Source organism: Epinephelus fuscoguttatus, linkage group LG9 (genome assembly GCF_011397635.1).
Source record: "Epinephelus fuscoguttatus linkage group LG9, E.fuscoguttatus.final_Chr_v1".
In the NCBI taxonomy this organism is placed as follows: Eukaryota; Metazoa; Chordata; class Actinopteri; order Perciformes; family Serranidae; genus Epinephelus; species Epinephelus fuscoguttatus.
The window spans coordinates 34,725,242-34,750,672 of NC_064760.1; positions in this window are offsets into that span (position 1 = coordinate 34,725,242).

Genomic DNA, 25,431 nt, shown 5'->3' on the forward strand with positions numbered 1-25,431 from the left:
TTTATTCTGCCACTTAACTGACAAATGGCCATGTATGAGGTCACAGAAGAAATCATTCATAGGCGTATCAAAGTGTTGCCCACCTTTTAGAAAAAAAAAAGATTTTGTTGGATGAAAACACCCATCATTAGGCAATGGCACCATGTGTTACTAAACCAGTGTTAGACGGAAGTAGTTAGATTCAAAACCACGCCTCCAGCAAGCCTCATGCATTAAACAGGTGCCACACCACCTTGTCCTCCATCCTTTTCTCTACTTTAATAGCTGGATTTTTACAAACTATGGTCAAAATGGTTAAGAGTTAAATGGGTAAATGTCACCAGTGACCTTTGACCTCCACACCTACATTTCATGTTGTCTTTGCTTTGAAGACCACTCTTTCCAAATCATGGTTATTTCAACTTTTGCCTATAGTTCCACCCACCTATTCATATATGTATTATCAATTTATGAATTTAAAAACCTGAGTGGAAAATTTTAAAAGGTCAAGGTATCATGAAAAGGTTGAGTTGGAAAATTTGGTGTATCCATAAAAAGCTAAATGAGACAAAATGAAATCACAATGTTTTTTTTTGTTTGTTTGTTTTTGTGGGTTTGAGGTTCAACTGGTACCCTTTTATTTACATCATCTTGTTGTGCACTCTTCTTCTGCAGTGGTTTAATGGAACCCCACTGGAAAACTAGCCCCACCGACTGCTCTGATCTCAGTGCGCTCCAAAACTAATATTCAACATCTGGCTCTTTAGCTGTTAAATACTCCACTGTGCTCACCAGTCTCTAACTATATCTGTTTGTTTTGGGGGCTGAGCAGGTTGTATACAGTGGGTTTTTGCTGAAAACAGCTGCCTGCTGCAGCTCCAAATAATTAGTTGACGAGTTGGTAAAAGTGTGACAGAAAACTGAACAATGCTGGGGAACTAGCTACCAAACTATGTAGTTGGGTGACAATTCTTTGTGGTTTTGTCACTAACTCTGACTGCTTTCACATTATTCAGGAAGTATTTTTTTCCATGTACTGCTTTGTTCTTTGAAAAATATTGATCAGTGCTGTATTAAATCGCCATTGTAAGATTTAAAAATCCCAACGCCCACCCCTCTGTGAAAGAATGTGCTCAAATAGACTGTATTTTAAAACATTTTCAGACAGGGTGAAAGTAATTGGATTCATAAATTGCACCAAAGATAAATACATCCTGGCTCTTACCTTTGTTTTGGGGACATATCCTGACAGGTTGTGTTTATATATATATTTATATATACAGTACCAGTCAAAAGTTGGGACACACTTTTTCATTCAAGTAAATTGGAAAGTGTGTCCAAACTTTTGACTGGTACTGTGTATATATACACCCCTACTTCCGCAGGCTGTTCTCATGAACTGTCTGTACAACTACCTATGAAAAGTAATGCACCACAATTCCTATATAACCCATGAAATCCTGAGCCAGTAATTTGTGTATAACCCATGTGATCAGAAAGGCTGCAATCACATGACCAATGGGCTGACACGAGTAAAGAAGAGCGTAGTATAAAGAGTGGAAGGCTGTGTGAGGAGGCAAATTAGGGGGGTGGATGGGTCAAACAAACACAGGACTTTTCCCCAGGAGACCGGTGTTAAAGACCATTGAGTTGAGTTCATTTTCAAGGTATGTCATCAGTGTTGGGAACAACAATATTAGGCCTCACCAAGGGGCACCATTAATGTAGGGAACAATTCTGGGCCTCAAGGGGAGACACCATTGATGTTGTAAACCTTGTAATAGATATCCAATTAAAGTATTAAATTGGCTATCATAAATAAATTAATAATTATTAATGATAATTATTAATTATGTTACATAATGTGGCTTAATTTGCATTATATCACCTTGTGGGGCACCATTCCCGAAAAGGGAAAATGATAGCCAGTTAAAGATATCAGTCTCAAAAGTTCACTTAACTATCAATTTGGAATTTTGATTAATAGTTAAATTAAAAATAATAACCAAATTTAATATTAAAGCCTGAAAGATTTCGGAGTTCTTGACGCAGCAGAGGTTGTCTATTCATTCACTCTTGTGCAACATTAAACAGACAGCAGGTATGATTCCAAAGAATTATATTTATTCATAAACTAAGCAAAGCAAAACCAAACACACAAATCCCTATGTAACTAACTATATACAAGCTTGGTGAGTATACGTCTGTGTGTGTGTGTGTGTGTGTGTGTGTGTGTGCGCGTGCGCACGCGAGAGAGAGAGAAAGACAAAAGTGGTGTGGTACTCAAAGGGCCGTTTGACCTACAAAACAAAATGGCTGACAACAGAGAACTACAAGATGGCTGAATCAAAGCTGGCTTAAGACTGGGGGAGGGTTTGTCTGACAGTGTGGTCAGGACAAAGACAAAGGAAAAGAAGTGGTAACTTTGATTTGTATCTTGGATGTAGCTCTGTTGAAAGCCTGTTTGTAAATGAGTCTATGAGAATGTGATATGAGTTGCAAATGGCCTGGATCAATGCAGAGGAAGTTTAGTTGCATGCAAGACGTTCCCTGTGAACAGCATTAGCAAACTAAACACTTAGCTTTGGCAAAGCCAACTAACCAATGACCTAAGTGCGCACAATCACAACAATTACTCAATGACAGCATTAAATCACATACAACAAGTTAAACAGTCTTGCGCAGCCTGTAGGCCTACAGCTGTGGTAAAGCTATGCCCAGTTGTTACATTACTGATCCTTGAATTGATGGAAGAAAGAGTCACCCTGTGGTGTGCTGCTTTTGATAGCCGGCAGAGGAAGGCTGGAAAGAACAAGGACACAACAGAGACTCCAAAGTCTGTGAGCAAGAGGAGGAGTTGTCTGAGAGAGCACAATTTTCCTGAAGTTTGCTTGGTGACATCACAGAGGGGCATGACACTGTAAAAGTCCTGTCCAATCAAGTTTTGAGACTTGTCTCTCAAAGAGGTGTGACCATGAGGAATCCTGTGGAGATGAATGTCAAGCATGCAGAGAAGAAAAGCCTTCACATATCCAGTTTAGATTTTAACAAATGACAAATCATCTGTGGTCCCGTGAATCCCAAAATCACCATGCTTCTTTTCCTAAATTTAGCCTATGTAACTTCACTTTCCGAAATCTGGCTTACATAACTTAATGTAAAGTACGTAACTTTCCATTATGTACGTAACGTGACAACACCTAACCACGTTACTTTTCCTGAACCTACATACTTGCCCAAACCTAACCTACATAATTGTACCTGCCTACACCTAACTTTCGCAACTTTACGTTTTGTACGTAACATGATGATGTCATTTCTTTGGTGCTAATCGTTAGATATCAGAGGAGCTGTTGTATGTGCATTTTTGTTAGATATACGACCTGTGTATGAGAACACTTTAACTTCCGGCACCCTTGCTTAGACCACAGACATCTTTGAACTCCTTCATTGTGATCTAACCTATATACCAGTGGTAGTTTCATCCTTGCCAGGTTATGATGCTTTTGGGATGACAAAATGTGTACACAGACATATAAGCACCTGGCAAAGTACTCAAAACATCTTCTGTTTTTGTTTCTGCTACATTAGGTGTCTGCAGGACCACACTTTGCAATATTAACACAGACACAGACTCACAAGGGGAAGAGAACACCAAACATTTTCAGTACAATTGTGACTGATAAGTTTGTTAATTATCAGATGTTGCCTGCTGGCGACAATGTCCCATACATTAAGTCATCTCTGAAGTGGCACGGGACCTGATACTCCCCTGTATACTGCGGGAACAGAGATAGGCCAAGCTGCACTGTCCGTCCTGGCAGAAATAAGACAACGATAAATAAATCAAGATTGAGATCCGGCACTCTGCAGTCGGCCATACGGTCTGCCATGGTGGCCGATTTACAGAGCCCAGGATGCTAAATCCAACCTGACAAGAGCCGCATCAAACTTTTACAGCCTTGTAAGCGATCCGCTGCTGCACTGGGGAGCTATTTTATTGGACAGATTAAAATTGCATGGTTCATAGTGAAATACACACACACACACACACACACACACACACACACACACACCCACGTCTGCTAATGTTTCAAGGTGAGAACCATGCAAAGAGAAAACTTCTCCCTCCTGTCATACACTGTACCTTTCTATCCACCTTCCAGTTCTCCAGTCTTCTGTCCTCAGTTTCCTTCTTCACCTTAATTACTGCATTTTCTTACTAGACAGTTCCCTGTGAATTTTCCAAATAATTCCTCTTGGGACAGAGTACATATGCAGCCATAATTAACCAGCATTAGTTCACCGGTGTGCAGTCAAAAACTGGGACATCTACCCATGGCTGCATATGGCTCGCTGGTTAATTAATCTCCATTACCATTTTCTCCCGAGAGGAATTTTTCATAAAATTACACTTTCTGTTCCTGTTCTTTTTTTTTTTTTTTGGCTGCTGTCTGGCAATCAGACTGCATAAGGCGGTTAAAGAGACAAATTAACTAAACAACATATGTTTCTTTAAGTCATTGGTGAACTAAATCCCCAACATGAGCAAGATGATCATTGGCCATGTGGAATTTTATGTGCAGTATCTAGCAGTCGAAAGATGTAACACTAACAGCCAATTAAAGTTTATACCTTTGTTTTTCTCAGAAAATAACAACAACTCATACAAATGCATGGACAATAAGCTCATCTAAATTCATGGGAATGAAAATATGTGGGAGAAGGCTGTATGCTTGTGGATCATTTCTACCACTTATTAGTGGAATTCCAAACAAATTTTGCATGACAGAACTGTATGCGCATATAAATAGTTGACATGAAAGCATGCTGGGAGAGTTACCGCTAAACAAATTGGAAGAATCAGACTAAAGTCTTGGTCCTATTTGCTTTGACATGAAAAGCAATCTGCATCCTACATGAGACCATATGGATCAAACACGCATGAGTTGTTCATGTTCACGATACTGATCTATCAAGGATCTAAGTATGTCTTCTACACGCAAAGAGAGATTACTCATGAAAAACACATCCATATCTCCTTCCTAAAGCAGGGCTTTTAATTTCAAGTCTAATCTGGAGTTGCTGATTCTATGGTGATATAGTGGAAATGCTCTGGGACCCATCAAATCCAGCCTCTGTAAGAAGTAAGCATTTTTCCTAAAGCTTAAACCCTCTCAACTTTAGGTAGTTTTGACACATTGGCTGCAGAACCATTAAGTATTTTTACATGTGCATTATTATCCTTGTTTCGATCTTGATTTTACATGGTACATGTTAGAATAACACTGGATACATTATCAAAACAGTATCCAGGTTTTGGCTCATCTGTTTGCAGTTGTGTCTTGATTCTTCAACATCTCAGCCAATCATTTCTGTATGAACAGACAATTATCAGAAACCTGGATGAGGCGTTAACGTGCCAAATGCCTGGTTTCTATTGGAGTGCTCCTGCTATCTACTGGGTTTTCTCACACTTGGGACAAGGGCTCATTCAGGTCTCTGAAACCAGGATGTGTTTTATGATGTGCAAAATATATGGTTTAGCATTGGATAAATATAGGAACAGAGCCTTTTGTTTGTACTCTGCGATCATTTTGTCTGTATTTTTGCATGTTTTCTGAAAACTTACTGATATGGACAAAACAGAGCAGTACCATCTGAGATCATGGGAGTAGTATCGCATAGTTCAAACAAGATACGACTAAAAGATACAAAGATATTTTAAAATTGGCAGATTGGACCAAATCAGTAACATAAGAAGTCTTTGTCCATATGTTGCAACTTATTTAATGGCCTTACAGACCATCAACAACGCTGCCACCTTTAAACATTATCTTGATCTCTTGATTATGATCTCCTCCACTGAGGTCATGTGTGTTGTTGTCAGATACTTTTGACTCTGCCAGCCACTGAATGTATATATGCCAACATAAAGGATGCATGGAAGTATGTGGGCAGTGACGATCACAATATTTGAAATAATCATATATATTTTTGTACATTGAATTGATATGTCCCACTGCCCACTGTAAAATACTAGTCATTCCTATTGGGCCACAGGTAAGCACGGAAGCAGTAAACTGACTTTTGATTGGTAGAGAGGACCAGTAAACTGAAGGATAATTGGGGGATAAAGGTTGTGCTGTGTAGTGCCAACTAACAACTTTGGGAGTGAAAAAGAATTTGATCCATGTTGGTCTTACAATATGGCAAGTTTCAGTCAATCAGTCAATTTTATTTATAAAGCCCAATATCACAAATCACAATTTGCCTCACAGGGATTTACAGCATACGACATCCCTCTGTCTGTCCTTAGGACCCTCACAGCGGATAAGGAAAAACTCCACCAAAAAAACCCTTTAACGAGGGAAAAAAAAATGGTAGAAACCTCAGGGAGAGCAACTGAGGAGGGATCCCTCTTCCAGGACGGACAGACCTGCAATAGATGTCGTACAGAACAGATCAACATGATAAATTAACAGTAATCCGTATGACACAATGAGACAGAGACAGAGACAGAGACAGAGTGAGATGCAGGACAGACGGTAATGACAGTAGCTTACAACAACATTAATTAAATTAATTACATTAATGAAAGTAATAATAATATATTAATATCTGATAGTATACGTGTGTGACAGTAATCATATGTGTATAATAACAGTAGAAGTATGACTAATGACTAATGATGGCAGCAGCAGCAGGAGGCATCTGGCAGGACCACGGCAGCAGCACAACCACACACGTCACACTATCCAGGCACCGCTGTGATATGAGTTCATCTGAGAGAAAGTGGAGCACAAAGGCTCCAGAGAAAAAGCTGAGTTAGTGACATCCAGAATGGCTGAGTTAGCAAGATGCAGTAATAGGACATGAGAGAGAGAGAGAGAGAGCGAGAGAGAAGGTGCCCGGTGTATTATAGGGGGGTCCTCCGGCAGACTAGGCCTAAGTCAGCCTAACTAGGGGCTGGTACAAGGCAAGCCTGAGCCAGCCCTAACTATAAGCTTTATCAAAGAGGAAAGTCTTAAGTCTAGTCTTAAATGTGGAGATGGTGTCTGCCTCCCGGACGGTAACAGGAAGTTGATTCCACAGGAGAGGAGCCTGATAGCTGAAGGCTCTGGCTCCTGACCTACTTTTGGAGACTTTAGGGACCACGAGTAACCCTGCATTCTCAGAGCGCAGTGTTCTGGTGGGATAATAAGGCACTATGAGCTCTCTAAGATATGACGGAGCTTGACCATTTAGAGCTTTATAAGTTAACAGTAGGATTTTAAATTCAATTCTGGATTTTACAGGGAGCCAGTGCAGAGAAGCTAAAACAGGAGAAATACAGTGCCCTCCAAAAGTATTGGAACAGTGAGGCCAATTCCTTTATTTTTGTTGTAGACTGAAAATATTTGGGTTTGACATCAAAAGATGAATATGGGACAAGAGATCAACATTTCAGCTTTTATTTCCAGGTATTTACATCTGGGTCTGATACACAACTTAGAAGATAACACCTTTTGTTTGAACCCACCCATTTTTCATGAGAGCAAAAGTATTGGAACATGTCACTGACAGGTGTGTTTTGTTGCCCAGGTGTCTCCCAGTTACATTGATTATTCAAACAATAAATAGCACTGAATGTCTGAGCTCAGTTTCAGATTTGGTACGATAGATTTTGCCTGTGTAGACTGCATTTAGAGGTGGAACCAACTTGAAAACCAGAGAGCTGTCTATGGGTGAAAAAGAAGCAATTGTGAATCTGAGAGAAGATGGACAATCAATCAGAGCCATTGCACAAACATTGGCCATAGCCAGTACAACCATTTGGAATGTCCTGAAGAAGAAAGAAACCACTGGTGTACTAAGCAACAGACGTCGAACAGGTAGACCAAGGAAAACATCAGCAGTTGATGACAGAAACATTGTGAGAACTGTAAAGAAAGACCCTAAACAACTGTTAGTGACATCAGCAACAACCTCCAGAGGGCAGGAGTGAAGGTATCACAATCTACTGTTCGCAGAAGACTTCATGAACAAAAGTACAGAGGCTACACCAGAAGATGCAAACCACTCATTATCAAGAAGATTTGGAAGGCCAGGCTGGAATTTGCCAAAGGTACAGAGATGAGCCTCAAAAATTCTGGGAAAAAGTTTTATGGACTGATGAGACAAAGATTAACTTTTTCCAAAGTGACGGAAAGGCGAAAGTTTGGAGAAAGAAAGGATCTGCTCATGATCCCAAACATACAAGCTCATCTGAGAAACACGGTGGAGGTAATGTCATGGCTTGGGCTTGCATGGCTTCTTCTGGGACGGGCTCTTTCATCTTCATTGATGATGTAACACATGATGGCAGCAGCAAAATGAACTCAGAAGTCTACAGAAACATTTTGTCTGCTAATTTAAAGAAAGATGCAACCAAACTGATTTGGAGATCCTTCATCATGCAGCAAGATAACGACCCAAAACACACTGCCAAAACAGTGCCAAAAGAGTTCATCAGGGGCAAGAAGTGGAAGGTTTTAGACTGGCCAAGTCAGTCTCCAGACTTAAACCCAATAGAGCATGCATTTTACCTGCTGAAGAGGAGACTGAAGGGAGTAACCCCCCAAAACAAACAACAACTGAAAGAGGCTGCGGTGAAAGCCTGGAAAAGCATCACAAAAGAAGAATGCAAAAGTTTGGTGATGTCAATGGGTCACAGGCTTGATGCAGTTATTGAAAGCAAAGGATTTGCAACTAAATATTAAGTCTCATTCACTTTAATCTATTTGAAGTTTATATGTTCCAATACTTTTGCTCACCTAAAAATTTTGTGTTCCATTACAAATAATGCTATCTTCTAAGTTGTGTATCAGATCCAGATGTAAATACCTGGAAATAAAAGCTGAAATGTTGATCTCTTGTCTCATATTCATCTTTTGATGTCAAACCCAAATGTTTTCAGTCTACAACAAAAGAAAACGAATTGGACTCACTGTTCCAATACTTTTGGAGGGCACTGTATGATCACGTTTCTTAGTTCCTGTTAGTACACGTGCTGCTGCATTCTGAATTAGCTGGAGAGTTTTTAAGGACTTACTAGAGCTACCTGATAATAGAGAGTTACAGTAATCCAGCCTAGAGGTAACAAAAGTGTGGACCAATTTTTCTGCATCTTTTCGGGTCAGGATAGGCCTAATTTTCGCAATATTACGCAGATGAAAAAATGCAGTCCGTGAGGTTTGTTTTAAATGAGAATTAAAAGACAAATCTTGATCAAATGTTACTCCGAGGTTTCTTACGGTAGTGCTAGAGGCCAGAGCAATGCCATCTAGAGAAACTATGTCATCAGATAAAGAGTCTCTGAGTTGTTTGGGGCCAAGAACAATAACTTCAGTTTTGTCTGAATTTAACATCAGGAAATTGGTGCTCATCCAAGTTTTTATGTCTTTAAGGCAATTATGGAGTTTAGTTAATTGATTACTTTCTTCTGGCTTCATCGATAAATACAACTGTGTATCATCTGCATAACAATGGAAATTTATAGAGTGATTTCTAATGATGTTACCTAAAGGAAGCATTTATAGAGTAAATAGGATTGGTTCCGAGCACAGAACCTTGGGGAACTCCAAAACAAACTTTAGTATGTAAGGATGATTCATTATGAACGTGAACAAACTGAAAACGATCAGATAAATAAGATTTAAACCAGCTTAGTGCAGAACCTTTTAGGCCAATTAAGTGTTCCAGTCTCTGTAGCAGAATTTGATGGTCAGTTGTGTCGCTAAGATCTGATAAAACAAGTACAGAGACAAGTCCTTTGTCTGAAGCAATCAGAAGGTCATTTGTAATTTTAACTAGTGCTGTCTCAGTGCTATGATGCACTCTAAATCCTGACTGACATTCCTCAAATAAATTATCATGGAGAAAATCACACAGCTGGTCTTTGAAGGATCACTCATGTTACTTTGAATCCAGCAGTGAGTGTAAGTTGTTTTAAAATTCTTAGAACAATGCTGGGGCGCCCAGTGGCTCGGTGGGTGGAGCAGGTGCCCCATGCACAAAGGGCTGTGCCGTAGCCACAGTGACTACAGGCTCAGCTCCACAGTGCTCCAATGTTTTTTTGTTACTTGTTTTTCTTGCTGATCACTTATTACTCATTTGCACTGCATTTTCACCAGAAATCTGTTTGGGAATTTTATCTAAGACTGTCTATAAGCATTAAGCATTAACCCGTGTTTGATTCTAACCTTTTGCTGTATGTTGTATGTTTTCCCCTCTCCTTCTCCTCTCTTTCTGTCAATCTCCAGATTTACTTTTGAATAAAGGTAAAAAAAAAAAAAAAAAGCCAGCAAAAAAGAGACCTCTGGGCTCAAATCTGCTTGGGGTGAAGCTGTGACCATGTGAGTTCAACAGGTTTTAACTTAAAGTTAACTAACTGACTACTACTTTAAAGCTACTTCATCATCATTCAGAGAGGAGGGGATAATGGAGAGAAACTGAAGTGAAATAAATAAATGGAGTGCATGGTGAGTTCCTTCTCACTGCTGAGTGTCAAAGTATCAGGTGACTTGAGATTTGTTGGTGTTGTTGTTGTTGTTGTTGTTGTAATGGTACTGCAGATGAATATCTAAAAGGCAGCAAACCTCCTGAGCTTTAGCCATCATTTTCCATACATAATGTGAAATCGGAAAATGCTTTCAAACATTGCCTCCTACAGTACAGGGTTTGGTATCATGATGTTCAGCAGGACTTGTGAGTTTCCCTCACTTTGTCCTAGCAGAAATTTAAAACATGTTTTTAAATGGCATTGGTAATTATATTCTTTCAGAAAAAAAGGTGGATAAGAATCCAATAGGCAAGAAGTGTTTTGGTGCATTTAGCCTTTTTCTTCCTATTTGTCCATCACAGGTCGGTTAGTTGTCCATCACAGGTTATGTCATGACTTTAGATCTTTAGAGACATCAGATCTGATGGTACTTAATGCCCAAAGTAACCCTGGCATCTTCACTGTCTTCATGGGTAAGCTATGGCTCATCATGCTATCCATCCATCCACCCATTTTCATCCACCTATCCAGGGCCAGGTCGTGGGGGCAGCAGGTAAAGCAAAACACCCCAGATGTCCCTCTCCCCGGCGATGATTTCCAGAAGAGATATGTAATTCCTCCAGCATGTCCTGGGTCTACCCCAGAGCCTCCTACTGGAGGGACGTGCCTGTGACGATCGGGAGAACTTCTCATTTCTAATGTTGGCATGAGTTTGGCATACAAGCTATTTCCCTCTGGGGTAGCGTCACATCTCAAGGTTATGACAGTTACTGGATAAATGCATGTTGTATAAAGACAGCTCCACAGTAACACTATTATTTGTGTCCACTCATGCCCTCATAAGATATGAAGGCTTACATTACAAAATACTTCCATATTTTATCAACAGACCATCTGTTAGTCAAGATTTTGGGTATAAACCTAGATTTGCCCACGGATGTGCCACTAATCTGAGGGATATTCTTGTAAGATCGGATGAGTTTGCACCTCCTCAACTCCCTCCACCCAGGCGGCTCCCCTTGGTGAAACTGTGCCAATTCCAAAGCAGTGATTAAGGGGGATTCTTCTCTTAATCTCCATTCAGGGAGAAAGATGTCTGGGGCTGAATTACCTGTAATACTCAATTCACTTTATTAAAGTGCCCATGTGGCTTCTACTTTGTTGGAAAGTCAAAAACATAATTCAGTATATGTCTTACAGAATATAATAATATCAAAAGCAGTGATAAAAGAACTCCAGCAAAAAGAGGCATTCTACTTCAGACAGTACTACAGACAGAAGACCCACAGGACTGTTACAGTCTTCTCCAATAGTATTCTTGACTCTGATCATGATCTATTTAGTGGCATGGTGAATTTGTCACGCAATTTCTTCATGTGTCTAAAGCAAAAAAAAAATTAAATAAATAAAAAAAAGAAACACCTCACATTGTCTGTTGTCACAGTAAGGATCTCTTTGCACATATGTATTCTCATAAAAGCTTATCACATTCAGAGAAATGTTGATGATGAAACATTTAATAACCTCACAAAATCCTGTTAAGGCTTGTGCTCAATTTTTTTAGATTCCAAGCTTATTTTTGATCGATCTCTTAAAAACATATTTTGTGGTATGTGTATCCATCTCTGACAGCATCAAAGCACAGCTCAAAGGAAAATGCTTTTTGGCCAAAGGGTTTATTTTTCATTGAAGTATGGGTATTTTCTTTGTATTAGCATATTTTCCTGTGGTCGCATATTGCTGTCTGTTCAACTCTCTAGCTAAGATTTATGCACTTAACCCAGCATTATTTCACAACACAGATAAATTAAACTGCACAGTGGTGGAGTGGTTGGCATTGTCGCCTCACAGCAAGAGGGCTCCTGGCAAACATTTGGAACCCAGAGTGGGGGAGCCCTTCCATGCAGGGTTTGCATGCTCTCCCCGTGTCAGTATAGGTTTTCTCCAGGTACTTCAGCTTTATCCCCCAATCCAAAGCAATGCAGGCTATCTTAATTGGTGTTGGTGGCCCTAGGTGTGGATAGCTGGGATAGGCACCAGCTCCCCTACAGCCTCCAACAGGATAGGTGGCTATGGAAAATGAATAAATGGATAAACCTTAAAGAAACCCTAAACCTTAGCTACTTGGGGCCAGTGGAACAACTTGTAAATACAACATCAACATATTATTACAGTAAGAAGTTATATGAAAACAAGTTACCAAACAATTTACTTTTTATACATTCAGCAGAAAAACAGTAGCAGTAACAGTAACAGTAACAGTAGCATTCATTTGGAGGCATGTTTCTGGCAACCTGGCAAATGTAAGTCAACACAAAAGGCGTGTCAGCCATGTTTTTTAGTTGTTTATCTTGCATGAATCTATAGCTGCTCAGTAGCTTCAAGTTATTTTTTTTTTTATTGTTTGCATGTAACCACAGTGATTGTATATTGAGCGTTGCCAAAACACAAGTAACGTACACTCAATATTGTGCCCGAACACATCCTTGTTTAAACCAGCCAGAGACATCATGACTTGGACTTCCATAGATGGCGCACAAGCTATGAGCAAGCACAAAGGTGTTTATGCTAAATGCATTGTTCATTGCAGTATACTCCGGAAAGTGAGGCAGTCCTCCCTGTTGAAGTGAAAAGGGCAGTGTGCACAGTGGGTGCCTAGTTACAAAAATAAGAGAAGCCCGGTCAAACATGGCAACAACTTTCGGAGCCTTTACCCTTGACGTGAATGGATTACATTGTTTTCTTGGCACATTAATCTCACACTGGGGACATTATGGTGAATATAAATTGTGTTTAGACCTGCTGGTCGGCTAAAGTGCTGCTTGTGCTGCCTGTCTTGTGTGCAATATTTAGCTAAATAGTTCCATTTTGGTCTTCGCAAACTCCTGTAGGAAATATCTGACACTTAAGCTGGTAAATCTTTCACTATGTTTACTGGCTTATCTTAAAACCTCTCTAGCTCCGCCAGGATGTTGACGTTCTTGTTCCCCTCCTCTGTTAAATGGTATCTCCCAGGCGCACTACGCCATCAAACCATGTAATGTTTGGTATTGCCGGATTTAGGAAGCTCGTGACTTTTCAAAAATAATGTTTTTTTTTTTAATTTATCACAATCACACCTGATTTCAGTAAGGTACATGTCTGAAGCTGGCTGAGTGTTGTTTGATCACTGACGGTACTGTTTTGAAGCCGAGTGACCAACTTGTCTTTTGGAGTTCCTCCTGGATATTTTCATGGAAAAAACACTGTAGAATGGTCATACTTTGAGCAATCTTCTTCAAAACACAAACAAGTGTTTATTGATAGTGTGCCTACAGCTCCATAGTGTCATTTACCTGCTCAAATGAAGCCACAGACAGTTATTCATCCTGAAAAACATTTTTTATTTTATTTTAGGCAAAATCTTCAACTTTTACTGACTTCAGAGGCCCATTACTCTGTCTCTATATCACCTAGAGTGTTTCTGACACCTTCACAAGAAACTTCAGGGAGTTTTCTTTCTGGCAAGACCTCATGCATGCATGTAGTCAGAGCAGTTCAGAAGCTACAGTCATTTCAATTTGGGTCTGTCATTGTAGGCGTTTTTGCTGCAACATGAGGGTGGAGTGCAAGAGGTTAAAATTTATTTGGTAAAAAGCCCTATAGAGCTGGAGGTAACTGCAGAGTCAGATATAGATATTTCTCAGTGTATTCGTCACAACCTGTAGCCTCTTACATGACACATCCATTGTTAATATAAAATTATTGAGAAGTAATTTAAACTACATGTATTTTGTTTTCATATGTCATGTTTAATTATGTCACTGTTCTTTCACATTGCATTGTTGTCTAGACAAGTTTCCAGTCGACTGAGACTCATTTTCTAAGATGCCTTTTCAGGACTTTTGCATCTGTGAGCAACATCCGTGGCAACTACAGCGAGGTGTGATAAAACCATGTGAGATGAATGTGAATGCCAAGATACAGTGTGTATGTGAACACTTTCCTGTTGCTTTTATCAGATCAGGCGGGAAAAGGCAATCTACACATGCCTCGATACAAAGTAGCTCACATGAAGGCGCATGGCCCCATCTCAGTCTCACAACAGTACACATAAAAGGATTAGTTGTTTGCATGGGAAGATGAATCAGATTAGAGGGAAGGCAAGCAAACATTGCCTGCCTGTTGATCAGGGCTTACTGTTGGCCCTGCCAACCATCGCCATCAGCCACATATTGCCAAAACATAAAATGAAGTGATGAATATCGCATGCTTTTTATCTCTGGGTTTAATCATGGTTGGTTTGTATTTCCCCCCTTGCTTCTGTGCATTCAGTAGTCTGAGCGAAGAGTCAGTGGGACCACCTTTTTTTGATGTTTCTGTCATAAGCATGTCTGAATTAGGCGCAGCCAGTGATGCTCTCTGGGAATTTGTGTTGTCTCACTGGGTCGACCTTCAGCTGCCAGTCTTGCACCATGTGTAAAGGCCAGCTGACACTCTCAACTGGGGTTGCAGCTTCACTGCTGTTTTGACAGAAGCTATGATCTGCCTTGCTGGGAGGGGGTGCTTGCTGTGGGTCATGCCTCTGCAGTTGGTGTCTGCCTCCAGCAATTGTGTTGGTGCCAATGACAGCAGAAAATAAACCCTCTGTAAAAAATGTTGGTCTTTATAAGTCACTTAAAATCCTTTGGTATTTTATGCTTTTTATTTTATTTTGTGGTCCTGGAAACGGCAATCAGGCTAAGTTGATCACCATTTAAAGCTTTAATATTTTATAGTTACAATGATTCAAATGGCTGTGTGTAATATAAAAAAAGGTATATTGCAGCGAGAGAATTATAACCCACCTCTGCAGTTCCTCTCAGTTTTATGTAGCCGATGACTTGTTTACCTTCCTTAATGAACTGTTTAGTTGAGTCTCAGCTGCTCTCCGTAATCCCACCATAGAGAGCAATGTCTCGGTAAAAATGTGATGGCTTGATCCCTCTGGAAACAGCAATGGGTTGCTAAAAAACACCCATGTGCGATAGCTATAAAGCAATGACTCATTGAAAAAAAACAACAGGTTTTGTTGTATGTTGTTGTTGGACAGTGGTCTGCAGTTGTCTGCAGCTTGGCAGGCATCTCTTCTAACCAAGGTAACATGCTATCCACCATCACCTCCAACTCCAGGGGCCGTATTCACAAACATTCTGAGAGTACTCTCAGAGACCTCCGAAATTGGCCTAAAAACTTTTAGTATGGAGTCTTAGCTTAGGAGTGATTTAGGAAAGTTCTCAGAGCAACTCTTAGCAAGGAAGGGACAGAATTTTCTACCTTAGTGAGGAGGTGTAGTTGACCCTGTTGCTAGGTGTGCGGTAGTCTCGCGTCACCAGGCTCGTATGGGGAAGAGCCTCGTTTCCATTCACTCTGAATTTTGTCTGGGTTCTGGTTCCGGTCTAGAGAGTGGATCCGGAATTCACCAAATTCACCAAAGTAAAAGTGTTCACCAAAGTAAAACTTTAAATTCTGGCGCACCATCAATTTACAATAAAAGAAAATGGTTAACATAATGGCTTGGGGCTTTTCTTGTAATTTATATTCTTTATTATATTCTTATGCTTTTATTTGGACGGAAAGGCGCATCCATCGAATTCCGGATCCTGTCTCTCTCACCCTTGTTCCGGTTCCTTACCAAAATGGCCACTAAATGGCCCCCGACTAGGTGTGATGCTTTCCTTTAACAGATGTGATTGGTTGTCACAGACATGCCCTTTTGTGAGGCTGCAAGGTGTGGACACCCAGTGGAAATGAAATGAGCTGCATCACAATATGAGACTGTTAGTGTGATCACTCTGCTGATGGAAGGTTGAGACAGACCCAAGTCATCACTGCTGCACTCTTGCATTTTTCCAGTTTTCTCTGTCTCAGTGTTGTGTGTTATTTCTGGTGTTATAGCGTTAGGTGGGCAACAATCAAACCTGTAGCATTTCATTTACTCACTGTCATTTGGCATTTGGAGAATATTTCTTGGACATCTTTGTATTTTCACCATTCTCTCCTCATTTTGAGAAACTCTTAAACCTCTTAAAAGTCCTCCTCCCTGCTCCTTACAGTTTTTCACCTTAGGAGCTCGTTCAAGGTCTAACTTTAACTTTAAGGGGAAACTCTAAGAAAACATCACCATTCTAAGAATGTTCTTAGAATTTCATCACTAGTAGCAACTCTAAGTACTAGGAAGCTTTGTAAATATTGCCCCAGATGACAAAGCCAGCTCATATACTCCATCATTTAAAGGTAGGATCTGGAGGATTTTCAAACAAAACAAAATATAAACATATACAAATGAAATCCTGCTTAATCATCACCTATGGGCTTCTACTCATGTGTGGTGGTGACTCTGTTTGCAGAGCTCCTGCCCTTTAACTGTATTTTGACGTTTTTGTGAGCTCGGACCGCTTCTGGGCGGAGATTTCCCCAGCCAATGAGAGAGCGCAGGTGCTGTGTCCGAGCCTGTCCGAGCGTGCACCAGCGCAAACCTTGCCTGAATCTCTTCTGTGAAGCCTTCTTCCATACCTCCAGGCTGCGTACACCTGGGAGAAATGGCGGATACAGACGTACCCACGAAGAAAAGGAAATTAAATGTGAGTGAGGCAAAACGCTGAGCCAATAAAGCACGGGCCAAAACTCGTGTGAATATCGGGGTGGCTTTCACCCGCTTTCAAACATTGAAGGAGAGGCTCGGGATGTACAGCGACGCAGAGTTGGCCTGCTTTCTGTTGGACAGGTGTAAATCCCAAATACAGGTCGGTTAGCTTGTGCTAGTTTGCTAATTTATCAACTTTTCCATTACAACAACTGTAATTCCTACATAGTTTGTTGTGGAGGCTAATTCCGACTATCAACCGATGCAAATAACTTTACGTTTAGCTAATATATGGCTTGATGTAGTGTGAGGATTGAGCTTTGAATCATTTTGTGGCATTTAGGGGCAGCACGCAGTTGAGCCTGATAGGAGGGGCCAACTTTGAATGTGTGTTTACAAACAGCAACTGGAAAATCCTCCAGACCCTAACTTTAAGAAAGCTGATATTATAGACCTGAAGTATACAAATTTAAAGTGTCAGTGATTTGTAGAAACATACAATGCCAACACTTTCTTCTGGTAACTGGGCTGCTAAAGAGCCAGATATTTTTGTCAGGAGTTGGTGGAGCCCAAAACAGAGCTGAAAGGTGAGTAAATATTGGATTTCATGTTTTTAGCTTTTTTTCTGCTGCCCCCAATTTAAAAGATAAATAAATGAATAAACAATATTAGTGCATGTTGCTTTAAAGCCTCATTTCATCTTATCTTTAGTCATAACATCTTTTTTGTCTGAACATTCTCATCCATTCTCTGTTATTTCAAGTTATTTGCACCAAAACCATCACAAGTATCTGTATGTATGTCTTGAAATAAGGGAGAATCAAAATCTGAAGTACAATGTCACCAGGAAAACCTTTTAAGGGGCGCATTGTACTGTATCATCACAATATGCGTAGTGTGTATAGATATACTATGGTTAACTTTCCTCCACCTAAGCAGCCAGCAGCTCCCCATGGCAAAACTCCACTGCACTCCACATTTTATGTAATTTCACCAACTCTCAGGCTGTTGCTCAAACTACAGGCTGTATTTTTGCATTTCCATATTGCCTGCCACCCATGCTGCTGCCACTGCGGACAGAAAGAGTACAGAAGCAGATCAAAAGACTTACCCCTACCCTCTCAAACTTGGACCAAAACCTGATAAAAAAACTAGGTAACTGGTAAAACTAGGTGTTGCAGTGCTGATCAAACATAAATCAAGATATTGTTACTGCACTGCCAATTTTTCTTCTAAAATGTTCTTAGAAATACATTTCAGTGCCATATTTAGCTATAATAGCCAAAGTTTGTGAACAGGAAGTGGGTGCCATACTGTTTCCTTCACAGTGAAAACAGAGGCCAAAAAACAAAGATCAAACGGTAAAACAAAGCAGGGCTTCTCACCTCAAATGTTTACTGTAATACCAAGATTGTTTGTTTATCCCCCAGCCACTGTTGTTTCAAATGCACCATTCCACATTACATCACCCACCAGCATGAGCACGGTGCATTCTGGTAGTTGTAGGTTTTCTACCTAATGAGCAAAAGTGAATGCCACAGTTCTTTTTCTCTGTTTTCTCTGGTCATGTAGCACCAATTAAAAAAATATTTGCATCTGTTTACTGCATGGGCAGCCTAGTTTTACTGTATGTAAGGACCCTCAATGAAATACTTCCAGACTGTCATAGTCTTCCCACACAGGTGTTTTCTCTAAATCTGCTTGATTGACATCTCCCTCACTCCATCTGTTAGGACAGGTCAACTGATGCCAAACACAATATGAAGATTCTGTATTAGATTGAAAAATTGTTTAAAATAGCTGCTGTATTTTTGCAGAGTGCCCTCCAGAAGGTGTATCCCTTCCAAGACACAGAGAGGATGCTAGTGAGACGAGTTTACAAGTTACAAGTTTACAGTGCATAGCCAATCCAAGTCTTGTTATTTATCCCAAACCAAAAATGCTTACTCGCAGCAATATATTTCAACTTTGTGGATGTTTATTCCTCTAGTCTTTCAGATAAAAGAACAGGCAAGCTTTGAAAAGCTCTGATCAACTTATTGTCAGTTTTGCACTACACAGGTAGAGCATAGGCCCATCAGGAGGGAAACACAGGAGCTCAGACATCTGATTGGACCTCGAGGGCTGGGATGACTAAAACATTCTGCTGTGGCAAACTTTTGACAAGCTTGTCGATGTGCTTTTGAAGCACCTACACATCAGGTAAGTTTCCCCGGCTGCTGAACTCAGGTAATGATTGGAGTTACAGGGACATTTCCCTGTAGTTCAAAAAGAACACAGTTACTTTGATTTGTTCTATGCTTCTAACTGCTTTTTCCCAGCATCCTAATGGTGTGTAACCCCTCATTCAACCCCAGCGTTCACCCACCTCTTGCTGGTGAGTTGCTATTGATGTTTGCCTTGTACCATAGTTTTTATGGCTGTGTTTGCTACATTTTCACTGTTGAACACCACACATATACTCACAGAAACACATAGAAAACAGCTTCCTCACGGCCAATAGAAAACCTGATGAGCTGTAGAGGTCAGTCTCCAGCTTCACATCCAAAAACACTCACGCTCTCTACCTCACTCACAGGGGGAATTGGACTGCCTATTCCCATCTTATTTGACCCCATCACTGTAGCTATCACCTACAAGGCAAACACAATAGACCACCATGACATTGACCATCTATTACAAGAACACTTTACTTTCCTCCGGACGCACATTTAAGTCCCTTAAGGGGTGAATGCCTTGGTTTAGTAAGAGCTTTGTGCCACTGCTACACCAGAAAAAATCCCCTCAAGGCCTCCACTATAGGCTGAGTACTGCCATTACTACTGCTGCATGCATTGTGCAATGCTTTGTGCGGCTCATTTCTATGTGTCTATCTACCCTTGTATGAATGCACCCTCTGTCATCATCTTTCATCATCTCCCTTCTCCTCCTTGACATGTGAGTTTCCTGACACATGGTGAAGGGCTGGTTAACGCTATAGAGAAAGATGTTCACCCTTCGGCAAAGAGGCAGAGTTCAAACAACCAATACAGCGCTTTCCCTGTCAAGTCCAGTTAAGTCACATTTATATGTAGAGCGCTTTTAACAAATCAGCTTCATCACAGTTCGCTGTACGGAGAACAAAGGACACAACGAAGAAGAAACACATCACACAATGAAAGATGAAATAAGGTCTTGATCATGCGTGTTATTGGAGATTAGGACAACATGTGTCTCAGGCAAGAAATGCAAGGAAATACCAAAGCTGACTTTGTTAGGTACTCACATTTACAACTGCAACAACAATTTGGTCATACGCTAAAAAACCTGTATTCTTAATTAATTTGCAGTACTGTTCAGCAAATCCCAAAACTCAGTAAACTCAACACAGAGAACAAAGAGACACACCTTTGCCTTTTATACATTATGTAACAAGAGTCCACAGCCATGTTAGCAGCTCTGTTAAAATGTAATAAGGTACAGCAATGCTTTGAACTTAATTTCAGTAAGCTAACATGCTCAACACAATGGTGCCAATGTGCTGATGTTTAGCAGATACAATGTTTTCCGCATAATCTAACAATCTCCAAAAAGATCTAAAATTAGAAACACTTATATCCATCAGTGAATTCAAGGGCATCATGAAGAATGAGGTGACAGTGACATGTGCATGTTTTTCTAGAAAGGCCACTATGTTTGCATAGTTGTTGTTATATTGGGATTTTTGTATTATATGTTGTATTTGTTGCATTTTAAATGTGTTTTGATTGCCTGTTACCTTGGCCAGGTCTCTCCGGTATCAAAGATTTTTTAATCTCAATAGCTCCTTTTACACTGCCAGATTTTCCACGAATGTTGGGCCATTTTGCCGGCAAGTTGCGAGCGTTTAGACACACAGTTGATCTGTTGATCCGAGGTGCCCAATTTTCCGCCTTGTAGGGTAGTCATATTGGCAGAACCCTTTTTTTGTTTAAAAAGACCGAGGCGGCGTTCCGCAACAGGAGGAGCTGTTGAAGACTTGTGGGAGGCGCTGCTGATGACGCTGCACGTGCAACCCACTGGCAGTAGATAGCAGGAATTAGCGAGCAGCTAGTAGCAGGAGGGAAACACAAACCTGACAGACACTGTAGAGATGAGCAACTGGGGAGACGGGGAGACAAGGAATTGTGCACCCTACTTGTCCTCGCAAACAAAGAGGCCATTAACCATCAGATAACGGGGGCAGTGAAGGATGGGCCGACTTACGAGAGAATTGCCGAAGGACTGACTAGCCGTGGCTTCCGTCCCACATCACTTTTTACGTCACACGCTGAGCTACACGTTTTGTTACTTGCTCACGCCCCCCATTACCCCAAAAAAGGCGCATTCTGTATAAACAAAATTAGTTAGGTGGCATTTTGCCGCACTCCCCAATTTTGTTTTTATACTGCCAAGACTGATTGGACTTTCCTGCAAATTTGCACAATTCCTAACTAAAAAGGGCTAATGGGACTTCCTGGTTAAATAAAGGTTAAATAAAAATGTTAGCATGCAAATATTTGCTAATTAGCTTGAAACACAAAGTACAGCTGAGGCTGATGTCATTAGTTTTGCAGGTATTTGGTCAGGTATTGGACGAAGTTAAATTTCAACGAGATGGTGGCACTCCATAAAAAGTCAGAGGATTATCAATTTTATTACAATCTGTCATCAGGAGGACATGAATGTGTGCAAAAACTCTTATGGCAATATATCTAACCTAGGTTGCAGTGGCAGTGGCTATTATTTGCCAATAACCAGATTCAGTATGTAACCTACCATAATACCAAAAAAAATATATATTTTTTTTACATTTCTGTTTGTGCACACATCACTGAAATGAGATACGGCATTTCGGTATGTGAGTTGCAGAGTTGTTGGTAGGCATATTCTTGACATTTAAATTGACCTAGGCTAGCTGTTTATCCCTGCTGACAGTCTTTATGCTACGCTAAGCTAATCACATCCTGAGTCCAGCTCTAGACTCAATGGAAAGACATAATAGTGAGATAAATCTTCTCATCAAAAAAATCAGCAAGAACACAAATAAGAGTATTTCCCAAAATTTTGAACCTTTCCTTTTAGTTTTGCATGGATGACACCTATGCGTCTAAGCCCATGACATCTTCCACCACCAAGCTAGGAAGTCAACCTTTCATATCTTACATTCTTTTGTTACATACTGTATTGAATGTTATGTTTATGTCTTAGAAAATGAATATAAAGGTAAAATAGACTGAACGTGTTGCGTGAGATCAAAGGGCACAATCAAACTCACAATGTTAAAAGTCCATGGTTGACAGCAGAACTTCTCTGATATGTAGGATCTCTGTGATTTACAGAGAAAGCAGATTTGCGCCTCTGGCTAAGTAAGAGAGTTCAAAAATATGATGCTGTTTCTTTTCCATGTGATTCATCTTGAGTTCCTTATTCTTTGTCTAAGAGAACTTTTTAATTTGACAGTTGTTCAAGTTTATTAATAGCAAAGGGAACATATGATGTAATAGAATTACTTTAAATCCATTTCATCTTGAAAACCCTTGAGAGGTTTATGGCTTTCTATTTTCTGGCTCCACTGTATGTGAAAAAAAGGTTTACTTAAGAACACTATGAGTTCTTAAACATGCTGTATACATTAGATATGAAGCATACCTTAGTCTTTTTCTTTCCCATTGTGTGGATGTAAGTTGTCTTTTTCAAAACTGCTGTTATGTCGTTTGTGAATGATTCGCTCAGAAAAATAAATAAATCTTTTGGGTGAACAAACTGAACTGAATCACTTTCGAAATGATTCGTTCATTCCTCAGTTTAGTTGAGCTCTCAGTGATTTGCAAGGGTTCATTGGGGTTTTATATAAAACATTAAGGCTCAATATAACACCCTAAGATTCTATATTCTCTACCAAGGAACCATCTGTCTAAAAAAGGGTTCTATAAAATTTCTGTAAGACAACAAAGAACCTTTTTAAATCAAAAATACCCACTGGATAAGATCTAACAAATTAGTGCCTCATGAATAGCCCCATCATGTTACGTACTCAACATAAAGTTACATCAGTTAGGTTGAGGAAAAGACACATGGTTGGGTGTCATCAAGTTACCTAAGTTAGGTTTAGACAATAAAGTTACTTAGGTTGGGTTTGGGAAAAGAAACATGGTGAAGAGGTACCTTAAAATAAGTTAAAGTTATCTAAACACTGACTTCCTGGGGAAAAGTCCTGTGTTTGTTGGACCAATCCACTGCCCCATCTTACCTCCTTATGCAGACTTTCATTCATTGTACAGCTTACTTCTTCACTATCATCAGAGCATTAGTCACAGTTGCAGCCTTCACACTTAAGGCTGTTCTCATGCACTGTTATTATGTATACCACAGAAAGTAACACAGCAATTCCTATGTAACCTATGCAAGTGGGAAGGCTGTGATCATATCAACAATGCACTGATGGGAGTAAAGAAGTAGTCCACTCAAGGAAGCAGGCTGGAGTGGTGAATGGGTCATGAAATCCAAGAACCTTTAACTTAACAAAACACAGGACATTCCCCCAGGAGAGTGGTGTTCATGTCCTATGTGAAACCAAGTAAACTTTGAGTTAATTCAGAATCAGAATCAGAATCAGCTTTATTCGCCAATTACGTGTGTACATACAAGGAATTTGACTCCAGTGGACTTGCTCTCAGTGTACCAGCATTGACATAAGTACTCAAAAATTAGACAAGAAGTGGAATATATAGAAATATGCAATATACAGAAAATATGCAAATATACATCAAATATAGAAATATACAATATACAAGGATGCAAGTGTTGTTTGTCCTGCCACTCTGAGTTTATCAGAGCGAAAGCCTGGGGAAGAAACTGTATTTGTGACAGGTAGTTTTTGACGAAGAGTGCTCTGTAGCGCCTACCGGAGGGGAGGAGTTTAAACAGTTTGTGTCCGGGGTGTGAGGGGTCTACAGTAATGTTTCCTGCCTGTTTCCCAGTACAGGTCCTCGATGGAGGGAACATTTGTCCCAATAATCCTCTCTGCACACCTGATTGTCCCTTTCAGTCTGTTCCTGTCCAGTTTTAAGGTACATCGTCACCACGTGTCTTCTCCTAAACCTAACCAAAGTAGCTTTACTTGCCTAAACCTAATCTATATTACTCTACCTGAAGTACAGTGTTTTACGTAATGTTATTTGTGGGTGCTAACCTGTTGTATATATTTTTGTAAAATATCATACGAACCACTGTATAAGAATACTTTGTACGAATTACTGGCGTATGTGTGTTACATACGAATTGTGCTGCATTACTTTCTTTGGGCATATATATGAAAAGTGCATGAGAACAGTCTTTCAGCTGTACTGAATGTTCAGCCATGTTTCAATCAACGAGTGTAATGACACATAGTTGGAATTCCAGTAAAGCACTAAACAATTCGGTGAAGTTTTTTTTTTTTTTTTCCTGAAGAACTATTGTGGTGATTCAGTGCACTGAAAAGAACTGCTGTGTCCATCGCTATTCAAAACACTATGTGCCCTATATATCAATTTGAGTTTAACAAAATCATTACCTGAAATTCATCATGTCATATCTCCAATACTTAGAGGATCCAGTCAGTTGGCCTTATCATTCTCTGTACCAAGGGCTTGTTAACGTCTATCATAAGACTGCGTAATTTGAGCTATCAATCATTTTTCAAATTGTGAATGTCAAAAGTGGTGGATATCTCAATTTGGTATTAAAAATCCTCTCTGGGGATTTCTCCGTCCCTGTAGAGGAACTTAGTGCTCAGTAGGCCTGATGCCAAAGACATTTTTATTATTTTGTCTTGGTCCAATTTTCACTGAAATGATCAAAGCCTCTCCTGGGTGATTTTCCATCAGCCAATGTCTGTTAAAGTACAGTGTGTTTCCTGTGACCCTGACAGACCTGTGGTGGTGTTCTTCAGATGGTGATGAAGTGAGGAAGTCCAATAAAAGGAAGGGCAATGCAGAGGAAGCAATTAAGCCCAAACCCAGAGTGAAACACACACATAGAGGCATGCAGACACACACATACATCCACAAACAGATACACCCACAGCCTGATTTGCCGCAGAATTGGCAGTTTATTAGATACACCTTTACAGCTTCAGGCAATTATTGTACTTCTTTTTACTTTAGATGAATGATCTTTGTGCTCAGAACAAGCAACTCTTCATTAGTGTGCAACATTAAAGTTAAAAAACAATAAAGGCAAAAAAAAAAAGATTATACTTAAGGCTGTAGACAGTGATAGTTATGAAATGGATTACCTAATGTCAAAAGTTCTTCAGAGGGGCAGATGTACAGGGTGTCATGGG